Source organism: Lepisosteus oculatus, chromosome 14, assembly GCF_040954835.1.
Source record: "Lepisosteus oculatus isolate fLepOcu1 chromosome 14, fLepOcu1.hap2, whole genome shotgun sequence".
In the NCBI taxonomy this organism is placed as follows: Eukaryota; Metazoa; Chordata; class Actinopteri; order Semionotiformes; family Lepisosteidae; genus Lepisosteus; species Lepisosteus oculatus.
The window spans coordinates 3,045,041-3,072,344 of NC_090709.1; the positions used below are offsets into that span (position 1 = coordinate 3,045,041).

General features: G+C 43.2%; 2 non-coding genes and 2 pseudogenes across 2 annotated transcripts; 2 read left to right on the plus strand and 2 right to left on the minus strand.

The window, feature by feature from the left end:
• Positions 1 to 255: 255 nt before the first annotated feature.
• LOC138216568 (5S ribosomal RNA) lies at positions 256 to 374 on the minus strand. The gene has a single exon (XR_011180280.1). It is a non-coding gene; the product is annotated as a 5S ribosomal RNA (ribosomal RNA).
• A 4,957-nt stretch (positions 375 to 5,331) lies between these two features.
• On the plus strand, positions 5,332 to 5,450 carry LOC138218597 (5S ribosomal RNA; annotated as a pseudogene).
• A 15,226-nt stretch (positions 5,451 to 20,676) lies between these two features.
• Positions 20,677 to 20,749, minus strand: trnak-uuu (transfer RNA lysine (anticodon UUU)). Its single transcript has one exon. It is a non-coding gene; the product is annotated as a tRNA-Lys (tRNA).
• Positions 20,750 to 24,129: 3,380 nt separating this feature from the next.
• Positions 24,130 to 24,249, plus strand: LOC138219161 (5S ribosomal RNA; annotated as a pseudogene).
• Positions 24,250 to 27,304: the final 3,055 nt, after the last annotated feature.

Genomic DNA, 27,304 nt, shown 5'->3' on the forward strand with positions numbered 1-27,304 from the left:
AATGAAATCAATAATAAATGAATATATGTATAGTTATACAAACAACAAGTGGTTTATCGACTCATCTTCATTTGCAGATTTAGAGGCAGCTTCGATATTCGTTTTACAAACGGGTTTTTTTTTATATGGGTCACACACATGCCATAGCAACAAAACATCTCTAGAGATGAGGCTATAGATCACCTTTCCATCCTCCAGGTTTTCCTCCCAAAGCCTACGGTACCAACGGCGACCCCTGCTTGCAGAGAGAGCAAAAGCTTGCAGCACCTGGTATTCCCAGGCGGTCTCCCAGCCAAGCACTAACCAGGCCCAACCCTGCTTAGCTTCTGAGATCAGACGAGATCAGGCACATTCAGGGTGGTGTGGCCACAAGCCAAAGCCATGGCGCCTGACTCGCTACTTGAAGCTGTGTGTGGCTGGGGCTCCGTGCCCCCTGAGTGGGACTGAAGGATCGTTCGTGTGCAACTCTTTGGAAAGGAGCTTCTTTCCAAATTGCATTGCGTACCTGGATGTTGGCGAATGTGCTCCCTTGTGTTGGCTTGTCCCGCACTGGAGGAGAACAAACAAACTGCTCGGAGGAGCACAAGGCAAGTCCTCACAAGACAAAAACCTCCAGTGCACAGCACTCAAAACATTTCTGGGCTGTCGCGTGTTTATTTCAGCACATAAAGCGCACCTTTTGTACCTTTTTGCACCTTTTCCGCCCTTTTGTGGCCTTGCGGCGTCAGAGCAAGAGGCTCCTTCTCGCTGCCTTTCCGCTGTGTTGCAGAGCCCCGAGAGGGAACCTGGAGTGCACACTTTGTGGGGGGCGGGGGACCGCGTTCGCGCTCTGCCCCCGGTCTCTTGCGCGAGTACTAAATCTCACGGCGCCAGCCAGCGGCCAGGAGACAAGCACAATATCGCGGGACAGTGGGGCCGTGTCATTGATTGTTACATATGAGACGGGGATTAGGAGGAGCCCCCGACTGATTGGTAAAGGGGAACACTAACACCAGAGTGACACCCATGGCGTCTCTTTTTGAAAGATGCCCTGGGACTTCTTAATGGCCAAGGAGGGTCGGGACCTCGGTTTTACGCCTCCCCCGAAGGACAGTGCCTGTTTGTGCAGCAGAGTGTCGCCATCAGGATGCTGGGGCATAAGAAAGCCACACAGACCGCAGGGTTAAGTGCTCCCTACTGGTCCCAGTCACACCTCTTGCAGGAGCAGCAGCAACCTGAGCTTTTCCAGGGGGAATCTCCTATCCGGTTGCCGGCTAGGCTCACACCTGCTGGGCTGCCGTGGGTGAGCCCAGTCGAGAGTCGCAGGGTGAGATCTAGTCACCGGGGAGAAACGATACAAGCGAAGGATTACTCGGCTCCCAGCACTTGAAAAGACCGACAAATGACTCGTTCCCGCTGGAGCTGAATGTACCTGCATGTGTCGTGTCGTCTACTTCCCCCGCCCCGCTGTGTTTGCTGTATTGTCTTTGAAGCCGGCCCCCGAGACGAGACGGGCTGTTCCTGTGCCCCAATTAACACTTTACAGGTGCCATTCCCCGGCATTGTGGCCATTGTCGGTGGTCACACGCGATAAGATAAGGTGGAGGAGAGCGGGGCATGCCCAGCGCCAGACATTCAAGGAGGGGGCTGTGCGAGGTGAGGTGAGGTGCGACACGCCGGAGCCCCGACGCTTCTTATGCGGAGCACTTGTTGAACTGGCATTGAAAGGACGTGTGCGCAAGGAGCGAGCCTTCCCTGCAGCGGAGCGTGGAATCTTTCTCCCCGCGCTGCAGGAGTTGGGTGCGCTGCAGCGGTGCCGAGAGAACAGCACAGAAGGCAGCAGGCTCTGGAGAGCGGGTAGGAGACGGAGCCTTTTGGGCAGGCTAGCAGGCCCATTTTTGGAAATTGCTGAAAAGGCTCCGGTGTTTGTTCGGTGTGTGGCAGGTGCACGACGCGAGCTTGCGTAGCAATCTGCTGGTCTGGTGTTATGCAAATGAGGCCGAATTGCCTTTTTCTCTCGGGTGATGAACAGGGGCAGACTACCTGCTGCCTTGACTGGGACCTTGATGGTTTTGAACAGCCCCATGTTCCTCACTCTCCACAGGGCATCTTTCCCACTGTTCACCACGGCCCAGATCCTGTTACCTTCTTCTTTTTCTTTTTCTTCTTACCAATTTCCTACCAGCCATCCTCTGAATGAGCCTTCATCAGGGTGGCAGCAGTAAAAGCGTTCACGGAGTCCATTTCAAGGAAGGGGGTAGAGGGAGGGGTGGAGGAGTTCCAGCTGTCCCCATCGCCATGCTCTCCTTCCTCCTCGCTCGGGGAGAAAACAGAGTCATTTTTCCTTTTCCTCAAGTCCAGCTCCTGGGAGCACTGAGGGGAAAGGGGTGCAGCCGATGCACCAGTCTCCTCTTCCCCCTCACCCACCAGCTGCTGCAGATCCTCCGTGATGGACTGGATGGAGGAGGGGAGGGCATCTGTAGCACTTGCAGAGTCTGAGAAAAGCAGCTCCGCTGAATCCCGGGTATCCTTGCTGGCCCCACACTGGCCCTCGTTCTGAGGAGCAGGAGTGGGGGAGGGGTCCTCGCTGTTCTCGGGGGTTTTCAAACCCTCGTGCTTGTCTGGTGCAGTCTGCGGTTGTGGGGGTATAGTGGATTTCTCTTCCACCGGCCCCGGAGCCACAGCAGGACTGATCCTGGCTGGAGGCTGAGAGTCTTTGTCCAACAAAGGTTCTTTGTTAGACTTGTTGTTTGCTTTGGCTTTTCGGGCCGGTTTGGCTGAAACAAGCACTGCCTCATCCTTTCTCATTTTGAGTTTATTGGCGTAGGCGTGAGGGCAGTTCTTAAAAACGTGTCCTTCCGAGCCACATAAATTGCACTTTGGCAGCATTGAACAATCAGAGGCTAAATGTCCCTGTTTGCCACAAGTCTTGCAGCATTTCACAGTGCAGGGTGATGCCAGGTGTCCCACAGCACAACAGCACCTACACACCTTTGGTTGTCCCACATAAAAAACATAGCCATTGCAGGTGCCCAGCCGGATTGTAGAGGGCAGGTGCCTTAAGCCTCCATTTATATTGTCCGGTAGCAAGCGAACCTCGAATTTCCTTGCTCCTGTTTTTATACCGTCAACATCTCTAACCTCAGTTCCACGGTGGACGGTGCAGTACTGGTTAAGCCAGGTGTGAATGTCCTCTGTCTTTGCCAGTTCTGAGAACATAACAACATGCACCGTTTTCCTCTCTCTCTGTGTCAGAGGCTGCAAGTTGATCTTCTCAAGGGCAGGAACTTTCCCTCTTTTTGCCTCAAACACATCCACACATTGTTCAAACAGAGAATAGATAGCAAAAACAACCTCAAATGCTTTCTGACCTGGGAAAGCGAAGATCAAATCCAAGTGCCGAGGTTCAAAGCCAAGTTCCTTCTGCAACACTTTTCTGCTGAACTGCATACGAACCATGAAGAGGTTATCCAAAAGCTCAAAATGCACAGCATTCTTGCGGGATCCAAAAGTTGCCATTTTGTGAACTGCAAAACAAACACTGCATCAAAAAACAAGAAAACAATCCAACTACTCCACCTACAGGCTGATGAAGGTATCTCCCCTGCAAGGTAAGTATGAGCTGTACAAGCCCCTGCAAGCGGCCCACACCCACAGCACAAAGCGTGCAGCCTAGGCCAGCTCCTCGCCCCGCACACCACCGCCTCCTGCTGGGCCCACTCTTTCGCACACTCACACGCCACACTAACACTAAAACTAACACTAAAATGAGAAAATGAGCGCGCCGTTTCCTACACATCTGCAGTCGCCAATGCCCATTCGCAGCATGTCCCGGGACGCAATTCGGCCTCATTTGCATAACACCAGACCGGCGGATCGCTACGCAAGCTCGCATCGTGCGCCTGCCACACACGAAACAAACACCGGAGCCTTTTCAGCAATTTCCAAAAAACGGGCCTGCTCGCCTGCCCAAAAGGCTCCATCTCCTACCCGCTCTCCAGAGCCTGCTGCCTTCTGTGCTGTTCTCTCGGCACCGCTGCAGCGCACCCAACTCCTGCAGCGCGGGGAGAAAGTTTCCACGCTCCGCCGCAGGGAAGGCTCGCTCCGTGGGCACACGTCCTTTCAATGCCAGTTCAACAAGTGCTCCGCATTAGCAGCGTCGGGGCTCTCCTCCACCTTATCTTATCGCGTGTGACCACCGACAATGGCCACAATGCCGGGGAATGGCACCTGTAAAGTGTTAATTGTGGCACAGGAACAGCCCGTCTCGTCTCGGGGGCCGGCTTCAAAGACAATACAGCAAACACAGCGGGGAGGGGCGGGGGAAGTAGACGACACGACACATGCAGGTACATTCAGCTCCGGCGGGAACGAGTCATTTGTCAGTCTTTTCAAGTGCTGGGAGCCGAGTAATCCTTCGCTTGTATCGTTTCTCCCCGGTGACTAGATCTCACCCTGCGACTCTCGACTGGGCTCACCCACGGCAGCCCAGCAGGTGTGAGCCTGGCCGGCACCCGGATGGGAGATTCCCCCCGGAAAAGCTCAGGTTGCTGATTCTCCTGCAAGAGCTGTGACTGAGACCAGAAGGGAGCGCTCACAGTGACACTCTGCTGCACAAACAGGCGCCGTCCTTCAGGGGGGGCATAAAACCGAGGTCCCAACCCTCCTTGGCCATTAAGAAATCCCAGGGCGTCTCTCAAAAAGAGACGCCAGGGGTGTCACTCTGGTGTTAGTGTTCCCCTTTACCAATCAGTCGGGGGCTCCTCCTAATCCCCGTCTCATATGTAACAATCAATGACGAGGCCCCACTGTCCCGCGATATTGTACTTGTCTCCTGGCCACTGGCTGGCGCCGTGAGATTTAGTACTCGCGCAAGAGACCGGGGGCAGAGCGCGAACGCGGCCCCCGTCCCCCACAAAGTGTGCTCTCCAGGTTCCCTCTCGGGGCTCTGCAACACAGCGGAAAGGCAGCGAGAAGGAGCCTCTTGCTCTGATGCCGCAAGTCCACAAGAGGGCGGAGGCGCCGCGCGCCCGGCCGACGTGTTCTACTGGTGCGCTTTATGTGCTGAAATAAACACGCAACAGCCCAGAAATGTTTTGAGTGCTGTGCACTGGAGGTTTTTGTCTTGTGAAGACTTGCCTTGTGCTCCTCTGAGCAGTTTGTTTGTTCTCCTCTAGTGCGGGACAAGCCAACACAAGGGAGCACATTCGCCAACATCCAGGTACGCAATGCGATTTGGAAAGAGGCTCCTTTCCAAAGAGTTGCACACGAACGATCCTTCAGTCCCGCTCGGGGGGCAAGGAGCCCCAGCCACACACAGCTTCAAGTAGCGAGTCAGGCGCCATGGCTTTCGCTTGCGGCTGCACCACCCTGAATGTGCCCAATCTCGTCTGATCTCAGAAGCTAAGCAGGTTTGGTCCTGGTTAGTACTTGGATGGGAGACCACCTGGGAATATCAGGTGCTGCAAGCCTTTGCTCTCTTGGCCAGCAGGGGTTGCTGTTGGTACTGTAGGCTTTGGGAGGAAAACCTGGAGGATGGAAAGGTGATCTATAGCCTCATCTCTAGAGATGTTTTGTTGCTATGGCATGTGTGTGACCCATATAAAAAAAAAACCCGTTTGTAAAACGAATATCGAAGCTGCCTCTAAATCTCCAAATGAAGATGAGTCGATAAACCACTTGTTTTTCGTATAACTATACATATATTTATTTCCAATAGCTTCCAATAGCTCCAATAGCTTCACTGTATTGTTTATAGTATTTTTTTTTATCAGAATTATACCTTGCTCTAAAATAATGACTTTATAAAGCAACTTAACTCTTACTTGGTCTTGGTTGCAGTATTTCCAGTTGAAACCATTGTAGACTTTAAGAACTACTGTGATAATTGGTCAGCCTGAGTGTCCTTCCCTAACCCAGTATTGATATCTTGTGTAGGGTCCAAAGGTGTCCTTCTGTAATTTCCTCCCATGATGTTTCTTTGATCAGTTGGAAGCAAGCGTGAAAGCTTCCTCCCAGCGGAGAAGCTCTAGATCCTCTAGTTGTAATGACAGATTTTCCTCGTAGTGCTCTTTGAGGATCTGCAGTGTGGTGTGAAGCCAATTTTTGGCATTGCTAACCAGCTTCAAATATGTGAGTTTGGCTGGCTTGGCAGCTTTAATGAAGTGCTTGAGTTCCTCGGTCTTCCGTCATAGGCTGGTGGGTGCTCTGTTCTCCTGTCCAAGAAAACTGCTGTTTTGTAAATGGTGGACTGTTTGGATCATTTTGTAGATGATCCTGGTTCCTTGTTGGAAGGTATCCTGTCTGTTTGACATGTTTGGTTTGTAGCCGACAGTATGGAGGGTGACCATACAGTAGCATGCATTGTCAACTCTAGCACAGAAGTAAAAAAGCTGGGAGGGGGGAGGAGGCAGGAGCAGTAGAGAGACAGAGAGGCCAGTTGGAGTCCAAGAGCTCTGTTTAGGATTGATATTGTTAATGGCATCAGTGACTGGGTTATTGTCCTCTACCGGAGAGGAGGAGCCGTCAGCAAAATGAGCTTTGAGCTGAATCCCGTGGTAAAAACAGTTGAGGGTGACTTGGGTTTGCAGGGTGTCCAGCTTCTTAACTAGAACAAAACTGAGGCCTTTGCTAAGAAGAGATCGCTCATCCTGTGAAAGTAAAAGGTCAGAGGGTAAAGTAATGACAAGGTTGGGATTGGTTGAGCCGGTAGGGGTGTTATTGGGCTTTTTCTGTAGAAGAAGTAAGGAACTGGTCAAGTTTACTATCTATGTGTTGAGGTTACTGTGTATGTGTACACCTAAGTACTTATATGAATCAACCTGAGTGATAAATTTGTTGTATATTACTACAAGAGATACAAGATAAGAGAGAGATAAGGAATATTGCACATATACAATGCTTTGCAGTGTAGGGTGGCTGTGTCACGCCCCACACTCTCCCTCGCAAACAACGTTACATTCCCGGAACCTCTGCTTCCCAATCTCATCCCTGATTGAACCCAGCACATTCTCACATGCATCAGATTCCTCAAATTCTCACTCCCTAACCAATCATCCAATCACACCCCTTTCCTTTCAGTATTTAAACCCCCTTCGCACACCTTCCCATGCTCACTATTGAGAAGCCTATCTTAGTATTCTCCAGTGCGTGTTTCCAAACCTTTTGACTGATCTCCTGTTACGAATCTTCTGCTTCCACCTCTTGACCTCGCCTTCTGGATTTTGCCTTTGAATTGTTTTGAATATCTCTCGTTACCGGACTCCCTGCCTCCCTTATCGACCCAGCCTTTGGATTTTGTCTTTTGGATTGTCCCTTTGCTACTCTGTGTCCTGTGGGATTCCTGTCACGCATAAGGATCCTCCTATTCCACGTATTGGTTCCCCGACAGGCTGCTCACTTATTAGTGGTGCCTAGAATGCAAAAACATAAGAGGTTCCAAAAAAAGTAAATGGGCAAAAGGCCTCCTATGTCATTTGGTAGTTGATTTACTAATCCAACGATCTCATCCTGCTGTTTCTTGAAAGAAACCAGGGTATCGGCTTCAACAACATGGTTAGCTTGTTCCATATCCCCACAGCTCTTTGGCTAAAGAGCTGCTCCTTGGTCTGTTTTGAACCTGGTTCAGCCAGTAGTTGAAACCAAGTGTACAGTATTGTGAAGAGGAATGCAGGAAAATGCTGTATTCATTTTTTTGAGGTGGCTAGGTTTTAAAAAACATTTTAAATGAAGCACATTCCTATGCAAATCCTCCCGCTGAGAGGCCTACATAAAGGACCCAAATAGTTTAACCGTTTAATGTTCAACTGAAAACCATCTGTAGAATTTTTCAAATCTCACATAAAAATGGAATTGGAATAAAGTTTTTAAACCCATATCTGTAACATGCAATACTCTGGTGCTCCCTCTCGGTGCTTTTTGGAGTATGCAGCTATTTGTTTTGAAAATCCAGACATTTCTGGTTGTGAAATCACTCTTTAATATCATCCCTAATATCTTATCCTACATTTGTTTCAGTAGTATTGGACATAAAATATACGTACATGATGCATCATATTCTAGCTTAACGATGGTTGTGCAAGCATGTAATAAGGAATAAAAACTGATTATCAATAACTTTTAGGGGTTTTATTTTTATTTTTTTACAGTAGTAGAATATACTAAAAACAAAACAGAGCCTGAAGATGAACTTCCAAATGTGTTATATTGAAACACTTCCATATAAATATCAGTTTTTGTATTTTTCTAATCTACAGTAGCACTACATTTCCTGCTCACAAAACATACCATGGTGATAGTATACATGCCTAAACTACTCAGCACTACAGGTATTGTGAAATGTACATAACCAGGTGTCTTCATTCTTGGCCTTTCACATTCTTCAGTTGAGAGGCACAATTCTTGCAACCAGTTTTCACACGTGTCACACTGAAACTAGACAAAGCAAAATAAGTAATGATATTTCAATGAGTTGTGTTCTAGGAAGATTCAAGTACTTGTAGCGTATGTTTCTTTAACGGGAGAGTCAATTAGTTCTTATAACCAGAACAATAACTGTGTGAAGTCGTACACATAGAATGATGGGATACACTTCTATATTTGTCCAGTCCTCTGACGTACCACTCCATACATTAAGCACATCTGTGGAGTAACTTGAATAAACATGACAATGGTTTAATGTCATCAATGTTCCTGTAGTGTGTGAATATTTTCTGGCTTGAAAAGTGGACAGAGCCCGTTACATATGTGAATATTAGATTTGGCACTCTAGTGATTTTTGGACCACATGCTCTCATGTGAGAACATATCCTATTCATTTCTTTTTTTAACTTATTTAAACTTTTTGAGGGTAATCATCACTGACATTTTCCCCTGCCTTTGTTTCAATATTACGGAACAGTAAACTGAAATTGAACGGATCATGATTTTAGCTTAACAATGGTTGTGCAAGTAAATAGGGGAAAAATAAACTGCATATCAAATGTTTAGGGGTTTCCTTTTCATTTTTTGCAACTAAAAGTCTAGCCCTCTTCATTTTTCTTCTGATGAGATGTACAAATCATTTTAGAACTGTCAGACTGAATCTAGAAAATAAGAAGTAAAGCTATTTCATTTCAATGAGATGTTTTGTAGGAAGATTCAAGTACTTATAGCATGTTTCTTTAACTGGAGAGTAAAATACTTCTAAAAAAACAATATGTGAAGTCCTACCATAGAGAGATGTGATACACTTCTACAGCTTGTCTGATAACTTGACATTTATCCACACATCAAGCACATCTCAAGCAGAAATTAAATCATTTTGTCTTTTTTATTAAATGTAATTTGCATTTTTGTAGCATAAGTGAAGACATTCTGACTTTGAACGTCCCATTAAGTACGTGTATACTGGATTTGGCACTTCAGTGCTTTTTGGAGCACACATTATCATATGAGAACATAACTTATCCATTACTTTAACCCTTTTATGACCTTTTATGCTCTATCATAACTTTATTAAAATGTATACAGTACAGCAATGCAAAACCAACATGTTTTCCAAGGGGCAGTGAGTTTCTCATTGAAGGGTGGGTCTTGGTCAACCACATTGGAAGAAAGTGTGTACTCTAACCCTAGTGAACTGGGATGTAATACTTGAATACATCACTTTATTAAATGATACAAGCCAACTGAGTTATGTGCAAAAGAGAACTGTTCCTTTACATTCCAACTTTTAATACAATATATACAGTAAATACTACTGGACTACAACAATACAAAACACATATTTTAAACGAACAAGTAATAGGTTTATTCCACCCTGAAAAGAGAAGAAAGAAAATGCTATGTTTTGGCTGTGGAGCCTTCTTCAGGTGTGAGAAAGATAGGGCAGTAAACAAAGGTAATGTAGCAGGAGAACAAAGGCTGGGAGGGAGGAGGAGTGAGAGACGGGAGCAGGGGACAGAAAGAGAGGCCAATCAAGATGTGTGAAGTCAGAATAGGTGTAGAGAAGTGTGAAATTAAACTTTCAATGAATGGAGAAAATTTAGAAGAAGAGTAGTCTGTCGTTAAGAGAAGGGGGAAGGTATGATCCTAGCTGCAGGATAATTTTGGTTTCGGTAGTCTTTCTGATGTATGAGTTTGGAAAACCGTCTTTGAGAGCACAGATGGAGAGATTAGAGTGGTCGTGGCCGTCAGAGGTGAAATGAGAAACAATGGGCTTGGAGAGATCTTTAATCTTCACAGCCCTGACACGTTCTCTGAAGCGGTCTCCGAGTCTCCTTCCTGTTTCTCCAATTTAGATGGCTGGGCATTTACTGCAAGAGATACAGTAAATAAGGTTGCTGGATGTACAAGATGCCATCTGGGTGATCTGGAATTGTCCTGAGGGGCCTTGAATGAGTGTGGTTTTAGATATGTACTTGCAGGTAATACAGTGAGCTCTGTTGCAAGGGAAAGTGCCTGGTGTGGATACGTGCTGAGGGTGGTCAAGGGAGCAGTGAACAAGAAGGTTACGCAGATTAGGTGGTCGGCGATATGAGATGATGGGGCGGTCAGAAAAGAGGGTCCCAATGGAGGGATTAAGATCTCTTAAAGGGACTCGCTCATGTGTTTTAACAGAGATGGGCAATTTGATACAAATAAAGTATTTAACCATCCATAAAAAACGTATACGTTTTAACAGTCATGCAAATCTGACAAAGTTATGTCCACTTAAACAAAACAAATCATCTTAAATCTGTTATTTCTAGATGGCTCACCAGTAACCTTTCCCTTTAAGACCATTTGTGGGTGAAGTGTGGGATACTTCAAGCGGAAAAGGTGACTGGTGGTCATCTTGACGAGCATAACAAAATACTCCACTGAGGAAACACTGCAGTGATTTTAGGGAAATAAAAAAGGTTAGTATCATTCATACTTCATTGGTATCGCCTACACACTCAAACATACCAGAAGGGTAAAGGCAAATATTGAAGTATTTCATATTCATCAAAAGAAAAAAAAGAGCCATTCTGTCGCACTCTGCATTACCCAATGACCCTCTTTACAACTTTGTACACTTTTTAGTAAACCTTTTTGCACTGTGAGAGCCAAAAAATTAAATTGCTTTCCTGGTATTCATGGTAGAGGTTCATTCTATGCTGAAAAGAAATACCACAATTCGGTTGTGGAGTCTTCAGGTGTGAGGGAGAGAGAGGAAGGCAGTAGAGAACAAAAGGTCGAGCAGGTAAGAATAGACAGGAAGTAGGGAGCAAATGGGCATAGAGCAGGTGAGAATGAATAATCAAGTCCTGGAGCACATTTGGCAAGAGGATTAGAAAGAGAGAAAGGAGGTGGTGTGATCCAAGTTTAAGGATGAGTATTGTTTTGGATGTCTTTCTACAATAGCAGATGGGGAGATAAGGAAGATCGCAGCCTTTAGAGGTGAATTAGGGAACTATCAGTGTGGAGAAATTGCAGCTCTGACGTGTTCCCTGAAATGGTCGTCGTTTTCACCAATGTCAATAGCTGGGCATTTTCTGCAAGAGATCCAGTAACTAAGATCGCCGGAAATGCATGATGTCATCTGGGTGACAGAATTGTCCAGAGGGGGCCTTTGAATGAGTGTGGTATTGGATATGTATTCGCAGGTGATGCTGTGAAGTCCGTTGCAGGGGAAAGTGCGTGGTGTGGATGATAGCTGAGTGAGGTCAAGAGAGCTGTGAACGAGGTTGCACGGATTAGTTGGTCGGCGATAGGAGATGATGGAACGGTCAGGAAAGAGGATAGCTGTGTCAGGGTCATCTGTTCAGATGGGGGGGAAGTTGTCATTAATGATCCTGGAGTTACATTATTGTCCACTGCTGTGGAACTTTCTTTGGCTTCTGCCACAGAAGTACAAAACACACAAGCAAAATGGAGCAGATCTGTTCCTTTACAAATATCTAAACAGCTTCCCACAATCTTGTTCTGACAAAGAAACACAGGGTTTAGTACAGAGCTTGAAGAACATCTCCAACATTTAATCTAGAATCTACAGCCGGTGTCTCAAACTCAAATGAATTGGGGGGCCGCATTCATACACATACAAAATGCATCAAATATTTAAACAAATTAATTGAAATTTGTATTTCATACGTTGGTAAACTTTACCTCAATGTACTTGACGTGTGAGGTTATTTCTGAAGTTTGTCCTTCTGGCTCCTTTGTTGCTTTTGCATTTTGCAGAGACCAGAACGTCCACATGAGGCCTGATATCACAATTTTGCTCATGCACGTTCATCAGTGAGTCTTCAGCATAAACTGATTTTGTTGATCTTCATTGATGAGAGAAACTGTTCGCTGACGTACATCCTGCCAAACATTGTTATGATTCTACCAGATGTGGAGACAAACCTGGCAAATCTTTCTGTCTACGTTCTTTATTAACAGCACTCCATCAGGCAGCAATTGGGGAAGAGAGACTTAACACACTCATAGGGGATGTGAATAGGACACGTACGCGGGTTTAGGGTAGTAACAAGACAAGGGACAAAACAGGAGTAAATAATTAATTTAACAATACTGTTTACCTTAGGTTTTATAGTCACTATTTACATAGGCAGCGTGACCTAGTGGTCAATCTATGGACCCTCAGACCATCTCCCGGCTATAGTTCTTAGCCTGCACTGTGGCACATACATTAGCTGGGTGCACCTCTGCTTCGCTACAATATCTCCATGGCGATTATTTAACAGAAAATGAATCTCTAGAACAATGCATCAAATGACTGAATTTCATGGGTTACTTTTTGTTAGTCCAAGTGAGTCGTTGCAGGCCACAGATAATTGCTTCATGCTGCTTGTTTGAGACCCCCCTGCTCTAGAGGCACTGGCTAAGAGTACTGGACATTACAGTACATTTACACAGCACTGAGAGAGAGAAAGGGGTTAATACAAACACGCCGACTACATAATCAACTTTATTAATTCAGTTCAATTTATTTTTATAGAGTGCCTTTCACAACAAGGTTGCTCCAAGGTCCTTAACAAAGAAAGATAGATACTTTATTGATCCCATGAGGGAAATTGCAGTGCAACAGCAGCTTAACACAGACAACACAGCCACAGTGTAACGAATTATACAATAATAATAATACAATACATACAATACAATCAGTACAGTGAGAAGTGCACTAAGAAGAGTTACTCATAGTCAGGAACACACAGAACAAACCAGAAAAGAACAGTACACAAAAAAGTCCTATTGCACAATTTGAATATAAATATAAATATACTGCACAGGTCCCTGGCATATATTGCACAAAAATGGTTGTAAACGGGAAAAGAAAAAGAACAGATGTATCAGTTTACTGTTCAGTCCAGAAACAGGTCACTGTCAATGTTGCCTCTTCCCAGACACAAGGTGGATGTGTTGTACAGTCTTATGGCAGAAGGCAAGAATGACCTCCTGTAGGTTAGGAGTTCTAACGTTCCTGATTATCGAGCTGCGAATTCAGAGCACCTTATCCGCATCGACGGACACGCTGCCTACAGCAGAGAACCTGTTGCTGAGTCGGATGGGCAACTGGTGTGCAGGGGGTCGTCTTTGAGCTCTTAGACCCCCATCTGACCTTGACCCAGGGCTCGCATGTGGTCACTGCTGGTGCCAGTGTCAAGCTGGAGACAGCTGGGCCGGGAGGGACTGCAGCCAATTCTGAATTGACTGAGTGCTCCGACTGAGCTGAATCTATCCTTCCCTCAATATGTTTAATATCTAACAGTGTGCTAATGTGCCCCTCCAAAATGCAAAATCTGTCCTCCAACTCTACTAGAACTGAGAAGTTCTGGCATTTAAAATGTATCTACATTGTAGGTGGAACTTTCTACACTGTACATGCAGCAGGACTGGCGAAACACAAGGGGTGCTCCCAGTGGAAGACATAATCGCGACTCGCCTTTGTTAGATGTGCTGTTGGAGATAGTCCTTGGCCAGGGGCCAGATTGTCAGTCTGTCTGTTTTTGGAGTTTTTCTTGCGGGGAGAAGCCAAGTGCCTAAGCTGCCAGTTGCTGAAAACCATGCCTTCTCTCTACAGTGGACATAGTTGTTTGACGACGCAGAGTAAAACTTTACATAATGAGTTGCATAATGGGTTCATCTGTTTAAATGGAATATTTAATTGTCTATTTAGTTTGATAATGAATTATAGATGTATTCAGTGTTTGCATTCAGCAGCAGCAATAGCGGCATCCAGATATACCAACACAAACCTTTGAATTATATCCCTGAATATATCATTCACAAGGAATGACAACACCTGAGATTAAATCATCGTAAAAGGATTATGGAGCGAAATTTTGGCTTAACCCCCTTGGCTGAGGGCTCCCCTCCCGGCCAGAGGACAATGAGACCAGGACCCCCCATGCAGGGTGACCAAGGGGTAGCTGCAAAGGTTGAGATGCAAAAGAGAGGGATATTGTCGGCATTTATAGTGTTCTGGGAGAAGAATGTATGTCAGTGGCAATGACTAATTACTGACGGCCGAGTCTAATTGAACTTGGCTGTTGTCATCTTTCGCGATCAACTCCATTTCATAAAAGCCTGGAGAGACTGCTGGAGCGTTAACTAGGCCAAAAGGCATAACCAGATATTCCTAATGTCCGTGTGTTACCATTAATAGCTGTTTTCCCACTCATTGTCTTCTCGTATACGAATAATATTATACTGTACGCCCCCAAAGATCTAGTTTTTTGAAAACAGTCGCATCCTGCACTGACTCGAGAGCTGCTGCTATCTGAGGCAAGGGCTATCGATGTTATTTTTTTAATAGTTATTTAATTGAGATCTGGATAGTCAGAGCTGGGTCAAAGTCTCCCATCCTTCTTCTCCACGAAGAAGAGACCCGCACACACTGGGGCTGTAGAAGGTCGATAAATAAATCCTCAGACTGCTTATTGCCCTGGGCATGTACCAATAAATTACAGGAGCATATCTATATATCACTGCATTGAAGCAGGAGACACAGAATCACTGCAAACAAATCCTAAATACAGTGTTCCTGCACCTTTGACCTCATATAGAACGTATCATTTTTTTAAAGGGATTGCTGTCCGAATGCACATCTGAATCCCAAACAGAATCTCTAGTAAAATACGATCATTTGTGAAACAGGCAAATGAGTGTTTCAAGGGCCCATTCCTCATTCTCAAGACACATGTATGCAGTACGTTCACCATGCATTGAGCAATAGGGATTAAAGACACCACAGGTGACTTAGAAGTCATTCTGAGGTGCCACATGTGAGGGATACAACTAGGAATCTGAAATGCAGGGTTTGAGAGCCCTTCAGGAGCACTGCATCCTTTGAGACACACCTGTGCATGTTAAATAAATGATAATTTCTTTCAGCATTAGGGACTAAATATACTAAATGTAAGATGCTAAAATGTTATTTTCACATATATTAATGTAATAAATGATTGCTTATGCTTTATAAACAAATCTAATTAAAATAAAAGCTTAAGTTTTGTATTTATCTTGTACCATAGAACATGATTTTCTTTGTATTTCAAGCCCACAAAGTGTCCAAATGACGCACTACATGATATAAGGATAAGGATCATCATGTACCAGTACATTACAGGAGCAAAACTATATATCACTGCATTGAAGCTGGAGACACAGAATCACTGCAAACACATCCTAGATACACAAGTCCTGCACCCTTGTCCTCATCCAGAAGTATCATTTTTTGAAAGGGATTGCTTTCAGAATGCACAACTGAATCCCAAACAGAATCTATGGTAAAACATGATCATTTACTACAAGTCCAGTAGTAGAAGCACTAAGTCAATGTCACCCCTGCTACAATGTGATTGCTACATATCTTCATTTGTTGGTTTTTAAGGAGTAAAGTGCAGGGGGTCTAAATCTGCGATCCAGTGTATTGAAGTATTTCACAACACTACCCTTAGCCCGTCTGGAAATAAATCCTCATTCTGATTATTGCCCTTGGCATGTACCAATGAATCACTGACCATACATACATATATATATATCACTGTGTTGAAGCTAGAGACACAGAATCACTGCAAACACATCCTAAAAACAGTGTTCCTGCACCTAACCCTAACACTAACCTACTTAATAATTTAAGTAGAATAGATTCTAAGAATATAATGATCCAGTGTGTTGCACTACTTCACTGCTTCACTGCTCTATGCTGTCTGGAAATAAATCCTCAAACTGCTTACTACCCTGGGCATGTAGCAATAAATCACTGAGCATATATATATATATCACTGTGTTGAAGCTAGAAACACAGAATCACTGCAAACACATCCTAAATACAGTGTTCCTGCACCTAACCCTAACCTACTTAATAATTTAAGTAGAATAGATTCTAATAATATAATGATCCAGTGTGTTGCACTACTTCACTGATCTATGCCGTTTGGAAATAAATCCTCAGACTGCTTATTGCCCTGGGCATGTACCAATAAATCAAGAAATCGAATTAAAATATAAGCTTTATTTTATGATCATTCGTCCAACCACTCCAGAGATTGTCCTTCTCCATTAAACGACTTCCGGGAGACACCATAATCATATAGGAGCTCTTCTCCCACTGCAATCTCTCTTTTTGCCAAGAACAGAATTATGTCAGTCTTTTCGTCAATTACAAATGATTCTTTAAGTGGTCTGATGTTGGCTTTTTTGTTTGAATGATTTATGTGCCTTCCAATTGTGTCCATATCCGGGTGGCAGGTGTGGTTTTCTTCACGCGAACCAATTTTTTGTTTAGGTCCATCAAAAAAATTGTGCCATTAGGGCTTCTCCAGCTGTTTTTGTGATAACCTTGCTATTGTAATCACACACCACCCCTCCCTTCTGGAAAAGCCTGGAAGTTATAACCTTCTTCCCTTTCACAGGATCGTCAACGATGTGCAGGCCTCTCCAGGTTTGGAGTTTACAGTTCTGAAGTACCTCGGACACAGCTGGTGTATTGGTTGACCATCCCATTTTTTCTATAGAATGGGTCACTTGGCTTTCTGTTGGTAACCATCTATCGTATTGATCTGTAGTGAAAAATCAGAAATCCACCCAAAGAATATATGTAGTAATAGGCTCTTGAAATATTACTCTTTAAAAAGGGAAGAAATCCTGTTCTTACCGAATATGTTCTGTTGCCTCCTTTTCCTCTGCTCAGCTCTCCATCTATTGTAACAGTGGCGGTCGTGAACGCCGGTCACTCTCAGGCGCTCTTTCTTTCTGGGTGGCTGGCCATCTAATGTCACGGGAAACATCTGTATCAGCTTCTGGAAGGCTGCAGCATCATCCATCTTTGGGCATCTATATGCAGCAGTGGACCTATTTATAAAAAGAAAACTTAAATATCTCAGATCTAAGACAGAGTGGCTAAAAGGTAACTGAAAGAGGCATATTGAATTAAAACTTACCGTATAGCAGCTGTACGTTCTTGTCCATAGCCTGAAGATTGCTCTCCTGATCCTGAACTGAAGTTTAAAAAAATATGAGAAATGTATGTTTATCTTAAATATTGACTTTCAAATACTGAATTTTGATATCACTGTGACACTTACAGAGATCCTGCTTCTACAATGCCATGAATAAGTTCGCTGGCTGAGCACATGTCCTCATCTGTCAGCCTTCTGGCTAGGTTTTCAACAGTTCCATTTGAAACACCTAAATAATCATTCAGGACAGTTTTCTGATCAATAGGTAGCTTCTTTATTTGCATTTCAAATGCCCTTCTTGCAACATAGCAAGTAATCAGTGGTAGGTGGTACCTGCAAAACAAACATATATAAAATAGTTGGTTTCAAGCCACAGAAAAGTAAAAAGTAAATACATCAAAATTATTATATAATTCAATTTACTTCTCATGCAGTCTTCGCAGACCATAGGTAGGATTGTGAACTGGTTCTCCTCCTGCATACACAAAAAAATGTTCTATTTCCATTCTGCAGTTTGAGAGCTCTTTCTAGTATTTAAGAATGCATATTAAATTTATGGTGTATTAAATAAAGGGTGAATATGGGTACCATAGGTATTAAACCTCTATAATCTCAGGGTTAAAAAAAAGGTGAATGAGGTGTAACATGGATTACATGGATTATTTAGTAGAACTTTAACTTTAGTAGAAAGTGGCTTTCAACAGCCATCTCTGGAAATAGTCAGTCTTTTACACAGCTAGGGAGAAGGTACAGAGTAATTTACACACCTTCCTGCTTCCATGATCAGAGCAGTATTAGATTAAACTTGTCATTTATTGAAAGCCCAGTTTTTAACAATCATTTTTATTTTAACTTACATTTTTCAAAGAAGGATCTGAGGTTCACTTCTTGAATTAAATCTTTTGACAAGAGGTAAGACTTCTATTTTACATTTAAACCCATGTTTAGCTGTGTTTTTTAGATTCAACTGAACCAATTTCTGTGTGTGATAATGTCCTTGAATTCTGACAACATCACACTAAATTACATGATATAAAACAGCTAATGTTTCTAGAGATAACGTTTCTGGGATGCTTCTCATTACTTTGCATTACCAGGGACAGTTTAATTCACCTTGTACAGTATTGAAAGACCAAGATGCTTTTTTTAAAGTTATTTAACATTTTATAGAACTTTGTCTAATATGGCAACATGATGAGCTTGGTGAAACTTGGAAAAATACTGCTTGGCCACTTATCTTAAGATAAAGATAGGATAAAGGTTTATCTTTTGCACCTACCTGCCCCCCAGCGAAGGCCGATGCTTTCTAAGTTGATGGTTCCCTATAGTAGACTGTACCTTATCTTCTAAGGTAATGTATATTGACCCAAATTAGTTTTGGAATCCAATCTACTGACGAGATGGAGCACATCCTTTATTGGATACAGATTCATTGCAATAATGTAACTGCAAATGAATATAGATGAGCATGTATGTTTGTTCATATACAGTGGCAGGAGCAGTCTCTGTTTGCAGTGAATTTTCAGGGCCAATTCATCTCTCCATTTTATACTCAATATGAAAGTTAGGTGTGTCTATATGGACTCCTCACTAGTTAGAATTTGTATATATTCCAGTGTTCCCTCAGCCAGTCCTTCTGTTGTAATTCAACTTATCTTATAAAATTCCTTCCCCACTTCTAGGACCAGCAGTTTTTGAACTCCACAATGGCTCCTATTGGAAAGTCTGTGACTGAGACCAAGTAAGAGTTCACTTTTTTATATTAAGCCATTATTTCGTTTGGAGCAATGAGCAATTCTGATATAAATACAATAAAATCATTATGCTTAAATTATGAGAGAGAAAATTAAGGATAATTTAAGAAATCAGTCTTAGCTTGTTTCTATACACAAATTATATTATTTATTTTCAAAGGAAACCTGCAAGGATTCCCCTGGTGTGCAAGATGTGCCTGAATACTTTTGATCAGCTTCCTGCTCACTTGAAGAGGGCGTGTATGAAGCACGCCACGGCAGAGGAGATCAGGATGTCCTCTCAACAGGCGAGGAAGGACATGATAAATCACCTGAAGAACGGGGTCATCGTGGATTACAACAGAATAGAGATCGTGTCTGGTGAGGCAAACAGGACAGTGGTTGTAAGACTGCTAGAGTCCTTGGGCCTTTTTGTACGTGGGAACCTGGTAAATGATTTGAGCTAATTTAACGTCATATTCTTGAAATCCAGAGAACGTCTTCACACTTGTCGTGGCTGTTGCATTAAACACCTGTTGAATCTCACTCAGGATTTCTTGAGAGATCATTCAGCGAGTGAGTCACAATTAGGAGATAATTTGGTATTTCTTAAGAGAACTTTTTTCCTTGGTGGCAATGCGCTTCCGCAATAAATCATAGTCTGCTTTCAAAATAGCTGCACCAGGTACTCGGACACAGATAAACACAGGGATTTCAAATTCAAGAATATGAATGGTCAACTGCTTCCAGTTGGGGTTTTTACGTTTCGTATTTAGTGATTTTTGTATCAATCTTTTAAAAATTCATTAAAATACACTCCAGTGGGCAAAAGATGTATAATATATGTCTATTAAACGCATACCTTAGACGTATAAATGTGGTCTGCAATTCGTCTAGAATGAAATTCTAAAATACGTCTATTGTTATACGTCAATTATACGTCTATGATTAGATGTTCATTATACATAAATGGTTGGAGTTCTATTATATGGATAAATTTAGAGGTCTATTATACGGATAACTTTAGAGGATTATTATACGTATATGGTTAGATGTCTATTATACGGATAACTTTAGAGGACTATTATACGTATATGGTTAGAGGTCTATTATACGGATAACTTTAGAGGACTATTATACGTATATGGTTAAAAGTCTATTATACGGATAACTTTAGAGGTCTATTATAAGTATATGGTTTGAGGTCTATTATAACATGAATAACAGTTGTGAATAACATAAAACTGTCACTACACATGATTGAGTCCTTGAGTCTGGCACCTAAGAGCACTCAGCCATCCTGACAAGCAGTGGAGGCTGGTGTTTTGAATGTGCCCGTTTCTTTGTCAAAGGATTAACTACTACTGATAGTTCTTTTCTTCTTATTACAGAGATTTCTGCATTGCAAGACAATTGAGGATATAGATAAAGTAAAGTTTTGGCAAACAAAATAGGCACAAACAGGGTTGGACTCCGCGATCTTCGGTTTACGAGACCGACACCTTACCGATTTATAATGACATTCACAATAGATTTAAGGAAAGCACAGCCACCTGAACAGGGACTTGAACCCTGAAACTTCAGATTAAAAGCCTGATGCTCTACCGACTGAGCTATCCAGATTCCACTGTCGGTATCCTCACAAGTCACATGTCTCTTCTTGTGCCGAAGTGCAGTCGTACGTGACCCGTCTGGAATGACCACTGACGGACTTTATCCAGAAGTGACGGCGCCACTCCCAGTAGAATGTGAGAGAAATACAGAATGACACGAGTTGTCACGGGGCTCCCACAATTCATCTTTCCTCACATTACCCATTTTTTCACTAACATTTTGACCTTTTTAAAATCAGATTTTTTCACATTTAATAAGATCTTTTAATCAACAACATTTAAGAAAGAAAACAAATGGAACATTTTTTGGAACAATAAACAACAAAAAACTTTCAATGCCTTGGTTGTATACGTGTGCACACCCTTTATAAAGGAGGTTGCAACTCTGCTGAAATTTAACCAGTCACATTCCAGATCATGTACAAAGGTTATTTGCCTTTACCAGACATCAATTGTATTGATTCTGATTAGTCCTAATTTATATCAGCTGATCTCATATAACCAACCGATCTGGGAGAACAAACGTTTAAACTGCACAGCGGAACATGAAAAGAAATCCGACTGCTGGTTGTCAGCAAAAAATGTCGTTACAAATTATCCACCGAGCTGTTTTATATATCCGGCCACCTCTTTCCTTCCTACTTTGCAATGAGCACAATTTTTTCAGTTTCTTCTCTTGTATATTTCTTTTCTATTGTACTGTCCCTTTCCCCCATGTGGAGATGGATTCACAACCGACACCCTGTTTTCACCCTGTGTTTCTGCCACGTCAGTCTGTATGAGGAATAGGTACTCCACAGCTCCAGTGGCACAACTGGTCAGCGTATGGTACTTATACGGCAGTACAGAGTAGAGCTATGCTGAGGTTGTGAGTTCAATCCTCATCTTGAGCAGTATGGCCTGTGTCTTTAGCTACTGAAAGCAACTGACGAGTTTAGGTGCTGGAGATGAGGTTTAAATTAATTTGAAAGAAACAAGTAAAGATTTTTTCTATATCACACCCAAAGAAGGCTCCACTGCTGAAACGTTGTTTCCTGCTTGTTTCAGCATGGAATAAGTAGTTGCAAGAAAATCAGCCACCTGAATAGGGACCCGGAGATGAAAAGTTCGATATTCCACTGACTGGGCTATTCCCGTCTACTCAGTTTCTTTCTGAAACAGCGTTTTTCCAGAAATACTTAAAATTTGTGAAATTTAAAATACAATCTTGCTTAAAAATGCAGATGATTTTTTTCCCAAAAACCGTAAATGGAGAAAACCGACCCGTTTGAGTCTCTGTGGTACAATTGCTTAGTGCGGTTAGGTTGGGACTAAAATGATAGTAAGGTGCTGGTTCAAGCACAACCTGGCATGCTTTTCTCACTGATCTTACATGAACATCATCTAGAGAAGAAGTGGCATGTAATGTTTAATACATTATTGATAATTGGAGGGAATGCAAATGCTTTGCATGTATCAAATTACAGCACGTAACAACTGAGTACCTGAGTCGATATCACTGGGCAATTTCCAGTAGTGACCAACATCATCAACTTCATGTAAAATAAGATTCACACATGGAGTATTATCTTGGAATGGAGGGCGGGAGAATTCATTTATACTCAGGTCGCATCTTGAGCTAAACTATTTTAAAAATATGACGCAGATTTGTTCAAGACATTTGTAATCACCTTAAAGAGCGTTTTCATGAAGACATACGTCGGCTAGCTCTCCACTGTTAATTGACAGGACTTTTGAAGAAACTGTTCTCATACAACCAACATACAAATTACACATCTTAATAAACATGAATGGAAATCCGTGTTGTGAATGATATAAAACTGTCACTACACATGATTAAGTCCTTGAGTCTGGCACCTAAGACTACTCAGCTGTAGTGTGCTCTCTGAAGGCACCAGTTCTGTAGGGTTTGGGCATTTACTGGGACAATTATTAATTGTAGCAGTAAATCACAAAATGATTCTTTTGATGGCCTTAGAATCCAACCATGCAATACAACTCAAACAACGCACACACACAGGTACTAATACACGAGGATACATTTATTTATACATAGCATTATACATATGCATGTAAACCTAACCGATCTTATCGTGAGGGTTATCAGAATACAAAATATATATATTCAGTCAGTTACAAAGAGTTACATATATCAAGAGGACATACGTTCAGTAAATCATTCATTTAGACCATTTCGTAATTGAATTTGGTTACTTCAACATTAGATACTCAAAAGAAGTACATAACTCTTAGGAATTAAACTGATATCAACTGGTTGGGATAACAATTGAATTCTCAAGCTGTAATGCATTGAAGTTGAATACTCATCAAATCTCTGGGGATTCAGATCTCCTGCAGGCTCTCTGGCTCCGTGCCAGGCTGTGCTGTGCTGCTTGCGAGGGTGCGCTGCTGATGCTCGCTGAAGCCCGGCTAGTTAGTGTTGGCTTTAACTAGCAAAGTTGTGCTCAGGAGAAAAGATGACCGTGGGTCCCAGCAAGTCAGGAAGAGGACCGGTTCGTTCCTGATGAAGCGCTAGTTCTGAATAGTGATGCAGCTGTCCACAGTTCCAACCTGTTCACGAGGCTTGCTGCTGGTGCTAACCTCGGCTGGATCCTCGGGTTACTCTCTGGCAACCTCCGCTCTAGACTCTAAGAACAGAGGAAAGTTCTGGCACAGGGACACACTGGCTGTTCCGTGGTTGTCCGGGCTGAGTCTCAGGATGGTCAGGAGGCGCGCTGCGAGAATGTCCTGCCCTTGGGAGCCTTCTGCTCCTGGGCCGTCCTGCCCTGGAATTCTCCTTTGAATTACCTTTAGAAAAGTCCACAGAATTCTACTACAGGCTCTCTGTGTTGCCTATTTTTACCTGGAGGAACTTCAGCTCGTTGATTGGCTGAAAGTTCCATGGGCATCAGAGTCCCACGTGGGTTACTCGGCCCTACCAGTCCCTGATTGGTTGATCAAGGTGAGATATGAGTCACTTACTCCTGACACTTAGGAATGCAGTCCAGATGTCCATCTGGCACTCCCTAGACAGATATGCACCAATGGATGACCATTGATCATGATAGCCAGGCTTAGCTAAGGGCATCCCCCTTTGGGAGCTGTCCCTTATCAAAAGAAAACATCTTTAAATCAGCCAGCATGAATAGCTTCTCTGTGGCTGCACCACAGAGATGAACATGAGATGAGGCCTCATTTGGGAAAGCACAGAAACACTTAATTCTCTCTTATTAACATACATTGCCGCTACAGAAGCAAGAGTGAAAGGCTGAAGTGAAATAGAGCGGGGACGAAGGCAGTGAAGAGAAAAACGCAAGGGAAAAAAGCAGTCGTAAAAGAGGTGACAGAACTGTCCTCTCTATAAGAAGGGTGCCAGTGAGCCCCACACTCGCTTATGGCCACACCCCCTTGAGCTCGCTTGATCTTGTCGGGATCTTGGAAGCTAAGCAGGGACAGGCCTGGTTAGTACTTGGATGGGAGACTGCCTGGGAATACCAGGTGCTGTAAGCTTTTAAGCGCAGGAGGTGCCCTATCCCCGCTTGCTCGCTCATTCCCCTGTTCACACATGCAGTGTGGCATTTCCGTCTGTTTATTTGTCAGATATGGCGAGACACGGGTGCTTGTGTATTAGCGTGAGCGTTTTTTATTCTGATCATGAACAGTTTTACAAGTCCGCAAAGGATCGAGGAAAGGTTTATCGCAAGCTGAAAAGAGACACAGTGCTTCGGCTATGGAGACTTGTTCAGCTGGCGTTCTGGGAAATCTCCTCTCACTACCGCACCTGGACCGCACTCCGCTTCCCCCTGCATCCCCGAGACTGGCCAGATCAGCGCTACTCAACACCCGCTCCGTTAACAGCAAGGCTCTTCTTTTATGTGACATTATCAAAGAAAAACAACTCGACCTTCTGTGTTTAACCGAAGCATGGCACAAACAAAACGATGGACTCCTGTTCAACCAACTAGTTCCTCCTGGATATGGTTTGTTTGACCTTCCGCGTCTTTCAGGCAGAGGCGGGGGCATCATTGTTATTTACAACCTTTTTTACTGTCTAAGTCCTATAGCTATACCTCCTCCCTCTTCTTTTGAGTGTCTTGTTTTAAATATTTCTATCCCCCAGTCTACCATTATTGGCACAGTTTACAGACCTCCCAAACCCAGTGGAGTCTTCTTAGGTGAGTTTGGTGATTTTCTCTCATTCTTATCCCTTAAATTTAAAAGGATCCTTATTCTAGGGGACTTTAATATACACATTGATTCAACCTCTTCCAGTCTGGCTAAAGACTTCCTTTCTCTTTTGGGATGCTTTGACCTTACTCAGTTTGTTTGTACCCCTACACATAACAAAGGACACACCTTAGATCTAATTATTGCAAATTACTCCTTTGTCTCCCACTGCTCCCCCCTTGATCTAGGCCTCTCTGACCACTTAGCCATTCTCTTCAATCTGGAATTACCTGTTTCTAACACTTCCCCCTCACGTTCTGTAAATTTCCTCCTTATCCTGTTTCTCTTCCTCTGACCCTCTGGAGGACAAAATACAGTTACTTGACAATGCTCTTTTATCTACCCTCGACACCTTTGCTCCTTTAAAAACTCGAACCATCTCCTTCTCTCGCCCTGCCCCCGGTACAATGACCATCTGCGATTCATGAAGGCAGCCTCTCGCAAACTTGAGTGTAGGTGGCATCTTTCCGGCCTAAATGTACATTATCAGGCCTGGAGAGATTACTTATCTGATTATAAGGTTACTATAGAGTCTGCTAGATCCACCTACGTCTCTCACATAATTGAAAATCACCAAAACAATCCCAGACATCTTTTCTCCACCATCAACAGACAGCCAAACTGCCCTACCACATTACCTGCCTCATCACAACTTTGCAACATCTCCTAATAGCTTCTGATTCTGGTTCTCTTTCCATACTCATCCTTCTTGATCTCAGTGCTGCCTTTGACACTGTTGACCATAACATCTTACTTTCTCATCTCGAGACTGTGTTTGGAGTCTCTGACACTGCCCTCAAATGGTTTAAGTCTTACCTCACTGATCGCTATCACTTTATCTCTCTCAACGGGTACAGGTCTGAAATTGGTCTTGTCAAGTCTGGTGTCCCCCAGGACTCAATACTGGGCCACTTGCTCTTCAGCATTTACATGTTCCCACTTGGTCAGCTTTTAAGATCACATGGCCTCAGCTTTCATTTTTACGCTGACGATACTCAAATATACATCCATACCAAACCTGACACTGATGTGGCTGTCTCCATTCTATCTAATTGCATCTCTGACATAAAAATTTGGATGACTCAAAACTTCCTTCATCTTAACTGTGACAAGACTGAAGTCATGCTTATTGGTACCCCCCACCAACTTCGTAAAGCCAGTCCAGTAACCCTGTCTGTAGATGGCTCTGTACTTGAGCTTCAATCAAAATTGAAAAACCTTGGGGTTATATTTGATTCTGGCTTAACATTTGACCCACATGTACAGCATACTGTCAAAACATCTTTTTTTCACCTTAGAAATATCGCAAGACTACGCCCTATGCTATCATTAACTGTAGCTGAAAAGCTGATCAACATATTTGTATTCTCTCGAATTGACTACTGCAATGCTCTACTCCATGGGGTATCTAAATCTACTCTGAACAAGCTGCAGTATGTCCAAAATTCAGCAGCCAGAATCCTGACCAGGTCTAGTGCAAGTGTTCACATTACTCCTATCCTGGAGTCCTTGCACTGGCTTCCGGTCAAATTCCGCGTAGACTTTAAAATCCTCATGCTCACCTATAAGGCTTTACATGGCTTGGCACCTCAATACCTGTCTGAACTTTTATCGCCCTACTCCCCACCTCGCAACCTCCACTCTTTAAATTCTGCCCTCCTTACTGTCCCCCAAGCCCGTCTATGGGCGACAGGGCCTTCTCCTGCTATGCCCCCAAGCTCTGGAACTCTTTCCCCAAGGATATTAGAGAGTCACCTTCTCTAAACTCCTTTAAATCCAGACTCAAAACCTTCTTCTTCAGAAAAGCCTTTACTTAACTGGTTCCATTCTTCACCCCTCTGCTCTTCTTAATACCACCTTCCACAGTCTCCTCTATTGTTATTGTTGTATTGTTGTAATTATAATTGTGTCCTATCTTGTGAAATCTTCTTATTTATTGTTGTAGTCTTCTTATTTATTGTTATTATCATCATGTAAAGCGCTTTGAGAAGCCACCTTTAAAGGCGCTATATAAAATAAAGTTGTTTATTATTATTATTATTATTATTATTATTATTATTATTATTATTATTATTATTATTATTATTATTATTACTACTACTACTACTACTACTACTACTACTTATACAGCAGTACAAAGCGGAGTCATGCCGAGGTTGTGAGTTCAAGCCTCACCTGGAGCAGTTTTGCCTGTTATTTCAGCTACAGAAACTTGCTAGTGGATTTAGGTTGGTTGTTCTGTTTCTTTTACCGCTCGATGGAGCTTTAATAATGCAGGCACACCTGCTTCCTCAGCATTTTATTTTATCGCTGCTCACAAACCAACATAGTGCAGATA